At 42.2% G+C, this 12,891-nt stretch overlaps 1 pseudogene; it reads left to right on the forward strand.

Annotated features, from left to right (window-relative positions):
• Window positions 1–8,008: 8,008 nt before the first annotated feature.
• On the forward strand, window positions 8,009–8,132 carry LOC116071811 (annotated as a pseudogene).
• The last annotated feature ends 4,759 nt before the right edge of the window (window positions 8,133–12,891 follow it).

The raw sequence follows: 12,891 nt of genomic DNA on the forward strand, positions 1-12,891 counted from the left end.
TTCTATGGAAATCACAGTTAGCAATCAAGGGCCAGTGTTTAGATCCTGTCTGTTTTCATCCCTGAGATAGGATGCCAGATTTTGTATAGCAGTCTTATCTATAAAAAATAGGTGTGATAATTGTACCTGACTCAGAAACAACACAGGGATGAAATAAGGTCCTGCATGTAAAGCCCTTAGCGCAGGGCTTGGTGCTGGAGATCCTGCTGTATTAGTAAGCAACAACTGAGAAGTTGTAGATGTCGTACAGATATAAAAATGAGGTCACAGAGAATGACAGACCACAGGTAGAATGTTTCTACTGAAAAGTGCAAAATGACCCAGCTGCCATGCTCTCAGCAATTTAGGAACACAAGGAGAAAACCTGGGCAAGGCATTGTAGCTGGGATCCTTATTCGTGAACTCAAATTATTGTTTAATCTTTGCAAGGTGATTTTAGATTCTACTTCAGCTTCAGCTTCTGTCAGTACGCACTGTCTTAGCTCACTACATTTGTGTGTGTGCTTAACTTTTTATGCTCTAGGAGATTTCAAAGAGAACATAGGAGGGAGTGGGTTTCCTGGGGGCAAAAAGCTGCTTTGGGTATATGCGAAGTAAAATGATGCCTCTTTGTGCAGTGAATAGAGCCTACGTGTTTTGTGTTCTGGGTTTGTTATTCTGGGAAGGACCGGCACTGTCCTATGCTCTCCCTCTTGCAGGATGGAGCTGAGGGGCCAACTCAAGGTGTTGGTACCAATGGTACTTGTTGTCTTACTTGCATATGTTTGGGATAACAGAACTATTCAGGATTGGAGACATGATACAGCCACGGCAGTATAAAGCTCTAGAAAAACCAAGTGTTGTAGCCCCAGGAAATGGGTTTGTTTTACTTGCCCTTTCTGGAATCAGATGCACTCTGTTTGCCTATTCATCTTAGCTGGAGGAACTTTCTCTTCAGCTGGGATGGCTGTTCTTGGTTGTCAGCTTGACCACATCTGGTACTAAAACCCCCAAATGGAGGGCATGCCTGTGAGGGTCTTTTTCTTAATTTGCAGGGAGAAAATCCATCTCTAACCAGCTTTTTGAGTTAGGAGGACACGTGCCATTAATGTGAGTCTTGAGGCAGGAGGACATGCCTTCAGTCTGGGCCACACCTTTTCCTGGGACTCTATATAAGGACATGGAAGAAGAAAGCTTTTGCTCTTTGCCTACTTGTTTTGGCATCACTAGCAGGTTCATTCCTTCACTGGCATTAGAGCCTACTTTGAAACTCCTTCATATACTGACATCCAGCTTTGTGGACTAAGCAATTACTGGTTATGTGGACTTTCTGTTCATAGCCAGCCATGGTTGGGTTAGCTGAATTGCAGCCTGTAAGTCATCCTAACAAATCCCCTATATGTGTGTGTGTGTGTGTTTGTGTTTGTGTGTGTGTGTATTCAATTTATAGGTTTTGTTACTAGAGATAGGTTGTTACTAGAGAACCCTGACTAATACATCTGATCCTCTCTTCTTACTCTCTTCATAATGAAACACAATTAAAGGACTTTAAAATGGGACTCCTATTGTGACATAGAAATGAGAAGATTGTTGAAAACATTTCCAACTGGTGGCAATGCACTCTCTTTCTGAAGAACTCTAAGGCAGAGCATTCGAAACCCCTAGTGGTTTTCCATTCACTGGTTCCTCTTCTGGGAACTTATTCTGAGGAAATAATCCAGCATGTTGACAAAGACCCCCCTTGAATAATACTTTTTTTCCATGTTAGGAGGAAAGCCTACAGGGTATTGACTAGGTTTGTACTTCACAAGATGTGTTGGTGCGTGGGACTGTGCAGCTCTGAAGATGATTACAATTTTTTGATAGAAACATTCTTGTGTCATATTTAGTTTTTTTAAATCAAGAGTTTGATTAAAAATATAGTCTATTCAGATTTGTTATAATATAAACATATAATGTGAATAAGAAATAGGTCTAGGGAGATGGCTTAGTGGGTTAAGTTTTTCCTCTGCAGGCATAATGTCCTAAGTTTGATATATAGATTCTGTACAAAAATCCAGGCATGGTAGCATACACCTGTGACCTCAGTGCTGGGCAGAGGCAAGTGGAACTTTGGGGTTCAGTGGACAGCCAGTCTAGCCAAAGCATTAAGTTTCAGGTTCAAACCTTATCTCCAAAACATGGTAAAGAGTGTTTGGGGAAGACATTTCAATACTAAACTCATTTATGTTGTTGCCAGTACATGTGTGCACACATGTATAACACACACAGAGATGCACACATGTATAGAATAAAATAAAATGAGTCATACCAATAGGAGGATCATAATTTATTGTCTAGATATAAGAAATGTGGTAAAACCTCAAGCAAGGCCACTCATTCCCTATGACCACCACAGCCAGGACCACTACCTTTCTGAGGTAACACCAGCATTGGTTTAGGTGTACTAAACTTTTAGAAAACCTTCTCTGCTATTTTTTATGATCTTCTAATTTTTTCTGTATCTCTATAATAGCATATGCATGTGTATTCATGCACCCAGGAACATTTTAAAAGAAAAATGAAACTTTAAATAGAGATACCATCTTATGCCCATCAGGGCAGAACATATATATAACAATTCATGCAATAACACAGTTTGCTAGGATGTGAGAAAGGAGTGGAGACTGTTGCAGTATTTCTAGAAAAAAAGTGTTAATTAACAACTACTTTAGAAACTGACTTTGTAGAGCTGAGGGTGCCTCTTTTTAACTTGGTGATGACAATTCTAGGTGCATGAGTTAGAGGAGCTCTAATGAACAAATGTAAACAGGCCAAGGGACATGCCAGTAAAACACAGAAACAAAGTAAATATCTGTGGAGAAATGGGTGCAGCAGTTAACCTAGGCTTCTATTACACCTGTATTATAAATACAATTAACAAATTAGTGAGCAATAAGGCCTGCAACAATTTTATGTTTATATATAATACTTAGAAATATGCAGTCAAAAAATGGTGGTCTGTGTCTGCAATCTCAGATATTTGTAAGGAAGAAGTGGAGGGAACACAGATTTGAGGCCTGCTTGGGCTTCATGGTGAACTCTGTCTCAAATATATATATATTCAAAGCACTTGCAATTCCAATTAAGAGAATCCTGCTCCTTTATGTTTTCCTACAGGATGGAACTGAACAAAGGTGCAAACAGAACGTGTGGACTGATTACGGGCTCTGGAAGGCCAGCAATATCAGGCTAGGGAAGAATCTGCCTTGAAGCAGGACTGCAGGGTAGTGAGTTCCCTGCCTCACTGTGTTCCCTCTCCTGTGTTCTGAGATGGACTGAGACCTAGACAAACCCCAGAATGTGGAAGGAATGAGCTCCCAGGGCAGGCCTCCCATCTGGACAGAGAATTGGGGAGCTCCATGTATCTGTTCTTTCTCTCCCCAGTTCCATATGTGAACTCCATAGCAGTGGTGTCAACAGCCAGGGAGTCACCTCCAACCTTGGGGACACAGGTCCTCTGTCTGATGTTAGTGGCTGTCCCAAGAAGAGATCCTCTTACTTTCCTTTTCTCTGACATCAACTCACATGGCCACCCCAGCATACCAAATAGTAAATAGGACATACACAGGAGGAGCACAGGCTTGGATTTCTAGGCTGAGATCAGGAAAGGGTTCCTGGGGAGAGAGCTCAGACTGCATAGAGAGGGCACGCTTGAGTGTGAACACTGAACTCAATCCCAAGCTGCAGCTGGGCAGATCTGATTTCATAGTGAACACAAATGACTGAGAACTGAGCCGAGGGATACGACTCTCACTTAGGTCCCCAGGTGATCTACGATGGCAAATATCTGAGTGATGCTGCAAAAATGTGGAGATGAAAACTAGTAAGATTAGGGTGTGATTCGTGCTGGACCATCCTATGGTGCTTGAGGACAGACAGGTTTCTGAAGACTTCCTGAGTCACTCCTGTCTAAGCCACCACACACCTTTCAGTAGCATTCTTTGCTCACACCCCATGGTCTGCACCTTCCACAGTACTAAGTCCAGGGTGAGATTAGCCCAGAGAGAGAAACCAAACAAATCAAAACAGAACAAAGCCAAGCAAAGCAAAGTAAAGCAAAACAAAACAGCAGCCTGATATTTCTGCAAGATTTTCTTAACAGATCCATCACATGTGTAGTTTATAATACCTTTCCACTGCTTGTATTTATATCATGTAAATCATCAAGTGCTTTTTGTGGGCTACAGAGGAGACTTAAAATGGTGAGGCTCCTGTGCTAACATTTGTCATTCATGAGTTGGTAAGTATTGAAGGGGAGTGAATTATATCTGTATATTATAAAGAAATAACTTATGTCCTTACATATTTTTTTTAAAAGGTATGCTTCAATGCTACCTATAATACCATGAGAGAAAGATATCTCTTCCAGTTAGTGTGGGGAACATGTCCAGAGTTAACTTTGGCTGACTTCTTGCTTGTGATTAACCATAAATGAGTCTGCCGACATCTGTCTTTGTTCTTAGTTAAGGCATATGTTATATCCTCCCAAGTTCCTCCACTTATGCATATGTCCTTTAGAGACTGTGCAGGCCTCAAGGAAATGCCTTTAGTCAGACATAGATGCTACGTTCTATAACCTCGCCGCATGAGAATGTGTGAGCATGCTGGAAGTGTTCACACTTTGTGCTGCTTGTCTTTAAAAGATGCTGAAAAAATACAGTTGCTCACCGGCATGGTATTAACCATCAGCGCTCCCATCTCTGTCTCTTGCATCTTCTTTCTGCCTTTTCTATAATCATCCTCACTCCGCCAGTTGTGGTTCCCAATGTTGACAGACCCGCTGGCTCTGGCAGGTTAGCTTCAGTTGTCAACCTGACATACCTGGGAAGAGGGGATCTCAAGGAATTACCTCCACGTTATTGGCCTGTGAGCCTGTCTGTGGGGGCATTTTCATGGTTGCTAATTGGTGAAGGGGGATCAGTCCACTATGGATGGTGCCATTCCCAGGCAGATGGATCTGAGCTGTTTTAGAAAGTGGGTTGAGCAAGTCTTATGAGAGCCGGCTTTCCCGCATAAGTGTAGCTCTCACCTCGCATCAAAGCCTCTCTTTACAGCAAACAGAGACCATCACAGAAAACCACAACAGGTCACAATTCAGAGATCATGAGGTCACAGGGAGCCAGGCCCCAATGAACACATCTACATCATAGCTTCTGCATCTATGGATCAGGGAACACTGGCAAGGGCACATTACAAAAGAAGGGGCAGAAAGATTGTAAGAGCCAGAATACCAGGAAATCTGCTATGAAAGTCTCTCCTAGAAGTGGCCGAATAAACAAGACCAGAACAATGGCCATATTATGCAAATTTAATGTGCAAGGGAGATCACCTTGACAATGATAAGTAACTAATTATGACAAGATCCCCTTGACAATAAGTGACTAATGACTGGCAAGAAAAGGAGGTTTAGCCTCTTCTGGGGACGAGTCCCCTTAGTGGTTGTCTAATGTAGAGTAGTCATCCTTGAAACCATTTATATACAAACGACAAAATGGACTCAGTAGGTTGTATTTATATGTATTTACAAATACAAATATGAATGTACATATATGCAACAATTATAATCAAACAGAGAGAGTGAGTGACATTGAGGAAGGTTAGCTGGGAGAGACTGGATGAAAGAAACATGGGGGAGGCATAGTAGAATTATATTCTAGCTAAAGCCATTAAACATAAAATAAATCTTTTTAGAAACATCACTACAGGTACATGCAGTTTTAATTTAAAGTTCTAATCCAAATTAATTCAGTGTTAGTAGAGAAAATGAAATAAAATTAAGGGATTTGTTTAAAAAAATTAAAACAAACAAAGAAAGTGGAACAAATCATAGGGACTAAACTAGTAAGTAGCATTCTTCCATAGACTCTGCTTCAGCTCCTGGCTTCAGGTTCCTGCCTGGAGTTTCTGCCTTGGCTCCCTCTGAGGATAGACTGTGAGCTAGAAGTGTAAAATGAAATAAACCTTTTCCTCCCCAAGTTAATTTTGATCAGTGATTTATCACAGCAACAGATAACAAACTAAAATAATGGGGTTTTTTTGTTTTTTGTTTTTTGGTTTTTTTGTTTGTTTTGTTTTTTGTTTTTTTGAGACAGGGTTTCGGTTTCTCTATGTAGCTCTGGCTGTTCTGGAACTCACTCTGTACACCAGGCTGGCCTTGAACTCAGAAATCCGCCTGCCTCTGCCTCCCAAGTGCTGGGATTAAAGGCGTACGCCACCACCGCCCGGCTAAAATAATGTTTTAAAAAAATAAAGGAAAAATTTGAACTGACTGAACATTTAAACTTTACATTCAAAATTTGCTTGAAGAATGTAGTGAAAAGCTGTGCCTAGGGAGAAAATGTCAATTTCAAATGCTTATTAACAGAAGGAGAATGACCTAGACATTCCAAGAAGCTAGGGGTTGGGGCACAGCTCAGTGGTAAATTGCTTGCCTAAACAATACAAACTTCAAATAAAATAGAAGATACAATGACTATAAAATAATTAATAAAATATTAAATTATTTTTAAGGGATAATACTATTTGGTATGTCATTTGAGGTTGAGAGAAATATAGAGTATGTTTAAATAGTCAGGCATAAAATGTCAGGTAGGAAAATAGGAGATATTCCTTCCAGTGCTACAGAGAGGAAAAGGTGGGCCCAGGGCTTCACCTATACCAAGCAAGTGCTCTACCACTGAGTCTCATGTATAACCTTGATGTAAACATCAATAGAAAAATTCCTGGCTGTATTCAACTTTCTAAAATTGACACCAGAAGAATTAAAATACTATGATGCCCTTTCATGTGTATGTGATGGATGCCAGGAAAAAAAAAAGATTGAAAAAATTTTTTTTCTTGATTTTTTTTGTTTGTTTGTTTTTCGAGACAGGGTTTCTCTGTGTAGCCCTGGCTGTCCTGGAACTCACTCTGTAGACCAGGCTGGCCTTGAACTTGGAAATCCACCTGCCTCCCAAGTGCTGGGATTAAAGGCGTGCGCCACCACCACCTGGCAAAGATTGAAGTTTTTAACCTTGGGTTGAGAGCCAGAGAGCTGGAAGAACATCCAGTCAGCACCTTGCTTTAGAACTGTCCTGTAAGAGGACACATGTTCAGATTCAAGTTTTAAGACACCTCAAGCATGCAGTACCATGCCAAATGATGGAAGCGAGGGTACTTCAGACTAAGTAAAAACCAATTTAAAGCTCTTTGCTATGCTGCAAGTAAACTGGATAAAATGGTCTTGAACCTGATAACATTCAAAGGTTAATACTTAGGAGAGAGGCTGCTCCAGTGTCTCCTTGCTGCCGCTGTGTTTCACTGACCTTCACATCCTCGGCAGCCAGGGGATTCTTAACTGTCTGAATGTCAGTACAGTCTTCTCATTGAATTTAGGAAAGACTGGTTTATACTGGAACATCTCACTCTTTTTTTCTTTGTCTTCCTTTATTCTGGGATGACAGATCTATAAGCATCTGTAAGATGACACATCCTGCAAGAGGATCCTCCATCAGTTTGAGAGGGGAGTTCCTAAGTCAACCTGGCTTTAGGCTTCATCACCTTGCCAGCCCCTGCTGCTCCTTACCTGTTGTTACCTTTAGACTAATGACTGATGTTTGCTATTTTCTGTTTACTGTGATAAAATGCCTGGCATGAATGACTCAAGGAAGCAATGGCTTATTTTGCTTCACAGTTTCAGGGATTCAACCCATCACGGCGGGAGGTGTGACAAGATGGAATACCTTACATTATGGTGGTCAGGAAGCAGAGAAAGGGAAGAAACTGGAGACCAGCTATAGCCTACAAAAGCACATGACCACTGATCTATTTTCTCCAGCTAGGACCCATCTCCAAAAGTTTCTACCTCCTGCCCTAATAGTGCCCCCATGCTGGGAAGCAAGCCTCCAATATGGAGCCTAATGCAGTCTTTTCATAGCAAAACTATAACAAACTTTTTAAAAGGTTCAGTAGAGGTAATCGGAGAGTTCTGGTTATAGTTTTGGTGTGAACCGCCCCTACAGTTGTTACAAGTGTGGCTGCTGTGTCACATGTACATCAGTAGGGGGCAGATGAGAGAGGCTATGTCTATGTACAGTGTTCTGACCTATGGACATCTGAATGAGTCTAACATTCCCTGAATAAAGCAAGCCTGAGATGACACCAGTCCAGTGCTAAGAGTCCTGGACAGGGAGCTAGTCTGAGACAACCACCAGTCTGGTGCCAGGCAGGCCAAGAAGGGCTTCCAAGATGTGAAACAAGCCAGAGACTAGAAGAATCTTGACTGGGTCCCCAGACAGGAGTGAGCCTTAGACAGCCAACCCCCTTAAGGGGCCCTTTGGATGGGCCAGGTGAGTGAGCCAGAGACAACTATCAGATTGGTGCCATGGGGTCTAGATGGGGAACTAGCCTGAGATGACCACCAGTCTGGCACTTTGCAGCCCTGAGAGGGCAGACCATGCTGGAGATGATCCCCTACCTGATGCCATACATAATGCACAAGCATTCCTGAGATGATCCGAGACACACAGAGACCCAGGTACCACTAAAATGAACAAGTAAGCAGAGAAATGGAGAGATTCAGAAGGATGGGAGCACACTGAAGAGAGACAGAACTGGAGACTTAAAGGTAGTAAGGAACAGCCTGATGTGAGTAGCTGGTAATGGCACCTGGGACCATGATGGGGTCCTGGCCTGTGTTTGCCACAATCTAGGTCCATGGCCCTTGAGCAGCAGAGGTCTGTTACCACTAAAGATCACACATGCCCCCAGTCTGAGCTGCTGCCCTGGGTCATGTTGATGCCTGAGGGCTGTGCAAAACTGCCCCACCTCTCTCCTGGGCATCTTAGGAGAGCTGGCCCTGGGGGCAGGAAAGCCAGGAGAGATGACCCTAGGCAGCTGCAGTACTCTAGAGAGCTCACCCCGTACTAAGTGGGAGCTGCAAGTGAGCTGATCCTAAGGATACAAGTGTGGGAGACTGGCCCTACCACTCATCTTCTGTGTGGTGGCATGGATATTGGACAGGTACCATTCTCCCTCATAAGCCCTTACTACTTGTGGCAGGTGTGAAATCTGGCCCTGCAGTCATGAGAGCAGAGCTTTCCATCTCTCTAAACAGCTGCAGTACTCCATAAAGCAGGCCCTGTACCTTTCCTGGGCAGCAGAGTAGAGCTGACCCTGGTGGGGATGCATGTGAGCCAGCCCAAGGGCTTGAGCATGGGAGAGCTGGATCTGCCACTTAACTGGCATGTGGTGACAAGGAAAAGGGAGAGGTGTCCTGACCCATGCCCTACCATCTATGGCAGGCAGGAGAGCTAGCCCCAAGATTATCAGAGCAGGAGAGCTAACCCTATCTCTTTTCTGTTTGGAGCTTATCCAACTCTCTTCCTTCACAGTATTTATGTTTCATTATGGCTTTGCCATAATCTTCAGTTTCTCCCCAAAGCCCTCCTGGTCCATCTCCCCTCCCCTTCTGTAGGCATGTTCTTCATTCTTAGCTGGGTGACTATGTCCCAGGCTCCAGCTCAGAGGCTCCCTATCACAAAGAGTAGGGCTAAAATACTACCAATCATTCTTACCAAATCAGGCATTGTGGAATAGTACACAGGGATGGATAAAGTCAAATCAGGGTGGGCTCAGAGTCTGCCTCTGATCTTTACAAGGATTGTCCTATTAGACTTTCAGGGTCTCATTTTTATATATAAGAGGAAGGAAATAATAATTATCTAGTAGGTCTATAAGACCATTAGTGGGTATTTAGAAAACATCAAATCAGTGTTTATATTCACACTCCATGAATTTCCATGACCAGAAATTATTCTTGATGGTGCTGTCTTCTTGCCATATGGGGTATCATCTCAAGAACTTACCTTTTCCCACAATTCTAGTTTCTTTTCTCTGCATCCATGCTAATATCTGATGTTCTAAGTTTCCTTAAAAGGACAGGCAAGAACCACAACTGGATATATCGTGATTCTATTATACCCTTGACTAGAATTAGTATTCCATTCCACACATTAAAGAGCTTGTTCATGATGCAGATGCTGCTCTGAGATCAGAGCTCACCCACTGAAACTTTCAGGATCTGAGCAATGATTTTGACAAGAAATATTGTCTTATTTAGGTTTTTGTTGCTGTGATAAAACACCATGACCAAGGCAACTTCTAAACAGAAGAGTTAATTTAGGCTTACAGTTCTAGAATGATGACAGCCCAATCAATCTCATGGCGGGAAAGCTTGGTGACAAGCACCGAGCATTGCAGCTGGATCTGCCGCTGAGAGATCACATCTTCAACTGTAAGGAGATGGAGAGAGCTTCCATCTTAAATCTGTTTAAAGGTCCCCATGGGTAATTTTCTCATCATAACTAATGCACCTTTGTTATGAAAGAAATTTAGAGAATTTTGTAATTTTCATCACAAGAACCCAAGACGAGCCCCAAATTCTTTTTCATACCAGAGCATCTAATGAGTACTCTTAGACTAGAATAAGAGGGTGTATTCTCCCTACAGGATAGGCAATATTTTCCAAAGCCAGAAGGTGTGAGGTGAACAAAAAGCTAGAAGACAGTCAGGCATCTGAGACACAATCTACTCTTGAGCTTGATTCAAGTCAAGATGCAACTCATCAAATTTATCGTTGTTGTTGTTGGGGATGGTGGCTATTTGAAACAGGGTCTTACTCTGTAGCCCATGCAGGCCAACAGCTCTCTGTAGCCCTGGCCATCCTTGGACTCCAGAGTGCTAGGGTTCCCGGTGTGTGTCCTCACCAGGCTAGCAGACACCTTTGTCACACAGACTTTTCTGGCTTCTCAAGAATGAGGATGGTTGGTGATGAATTCTCCTAAAGCTGACAGCTAGGAGTTTTCAATATATTTCAAATTTTACTCTTTCAATATATTTCAAATTACAATTTCACAATGCATGGCATATACTCTCTTCTCTCCCTAGTTTGGGGATTTGCAAATGTGGTGTTATCTAAAGCAGATCCTTAGATGTGTCTGCTGCTTTGGGGTATTTGTCAATGCTATTGAGTGATTTTTTTTTTCCTGTAAGAAAGGCAAAGGAGAGAGACAGAGAAAGAGAGAAACAGAGAGACAGAGACAGAGAGACAGAGAGAGACAGAGAGAGACAGAGAAAGAGAGAGAGAGAGAGAGAGAGAGAGACAGAGAAAGAGAGAGAGAGAGAGAGAGAGAGAGAGAGAGAGAGAGAGAGAGAGAGAGAGAGAGAGAGAGAGAGAGAGAGAGAGAGAATGATAACTAGCAGTTAGGCCCAAAGAGGATCAGGGTGCACTCTGACCAGACAGAGGTTTGTTGGTGGATAAACAAAAGTCTAAAATCAGCTCTCCTCAGGGATTCTGAAGTGGGTTTCTGTCAGGAAGAGCCACTGTTAGTTTGCGGTTGAAAGACTACACTTCCCAGCTTCTCTTGTGGTCTACAGACATCATTTCCACAACTATAAGAGGCTGTATCCCATCTTCTGTAGTCATTTTTGGTTGCCCTCATATGTGGGTAGAAAAGGTGGTCCCCGCTCATAAATAAACATGGTCCCGGCTAAGGTCAGGCCAAGCCCCTCTTTCTCTCTGCCTTTTACCTCTCTACAGCTGCTCTTAAGTAATCTAACACAATGGTTCCAGGGTGCATTTATAGTTTAAAGGTTTTATTTTGATGGTAGAAGATCTTCAATTAAATCTCCAGTTCCAATTTTTAAGGCCTGAACTTAACAGAGACAAGCTGTAAAATCCTAATCTTATTAAAGGTACCAATTTGTTATAAACTGTTAAAGATAACTGAGACATTCAAGTTAATGATCACCTTATAAATGAACGAATTATTTAATGTGGTCAGATCTATGCTTGTATGCCATGCTAAGTGCAAATGTAGTTTATTTATAAAGACAAGCTTAGAAGGAGAGACCGATTTATATCTCCCATTGTATAGTCTCATATATATATATATATATATATATATATATATATATATATATATATTCAAAGCTAAACTGGAAACAAATAAGTCAAAACAAGTTTAAAGTAAACTTAAAGTTGAATGTAAAATAATATTTAAAATCAGGTATATAAAAATTGACTGTTTGAGTAAAATGGGTTAAATTTACAATGCCCTTGCATGGCAGTAAACCCCAAGGCTCAAGTAGTTCCCTCAGATGGAGCGCAAGGTCCCTTGGATGGAGCGCCATCCCACCAGAGTAAGTTATATGCCAGACTGCTTAAGGACAAGCATGCATGAGAAGTAAGGCCTACCAGAAGTCTGCTGTTTTGGCTCTGACTGTGTAGGCCTGACCAGCTCTAGACCTTACAGGCCAAACCAGAAGGACAGAATGAAACCAACCTCTTCCTTATTTAAAGATGAATGCTCCTTACATCCCACACAGAGGGGAGTGGATTATTCTCTTGCCCAGAGGAAGATCTCAGCAGCATCCTAAATGTCTCAAAAGAAAAAAACAAAACAAAACCAGAGAGGCAAATAGCGATTACTCTGCCCTCTGTATCTCCTGAACTGATCTGTGAAAATGCTGGAAACAGGGAAATTTGTATAAGTCTATTGTGACTGGTATGGGACCTGCATGCTAGTTCAATGGGTCATATCTTTTACCTGACATACAATTCTTTCTCTTAGCAAGATGAATTCCAGAGTTTATACCCTAGCCTCCCATATTCCTGTCTAAAGGAAGATGCCAGATGCTGTCATCAAACTCAAAGATCAGAAAATTATGCAGAATATCCAAGTGGTGTCTTTGACAGGCGGTTTTGTATCTGTAGCATCAGGGAATGAGTCTATTAAGTGAGACCCCGGGCCTCAGACTCCTCAGGAGGAGACGACCGAGATGGAGGAGATTCTCTGCAGCTTGAGTGCACTTGTGCTTTGAGACTATAAT

Source organism: Mastomys coucha, unplaced genomic scaffold, assembly GCF_008632895.1.
Source record: "Mastomys coucha isolate ucsf_1 unplaced genomic scaffold, UCSF_Mcou_1 pScaffold22, whole genome shotgun sequence".
In the NCBI taxonomy this organism is placed as follows: domain Eukaryota; kingdom Metazoa; phylum Chordata; class Mammalia; order Rodentia; family Muridae; genus Mastomys; species Mastomys coucha.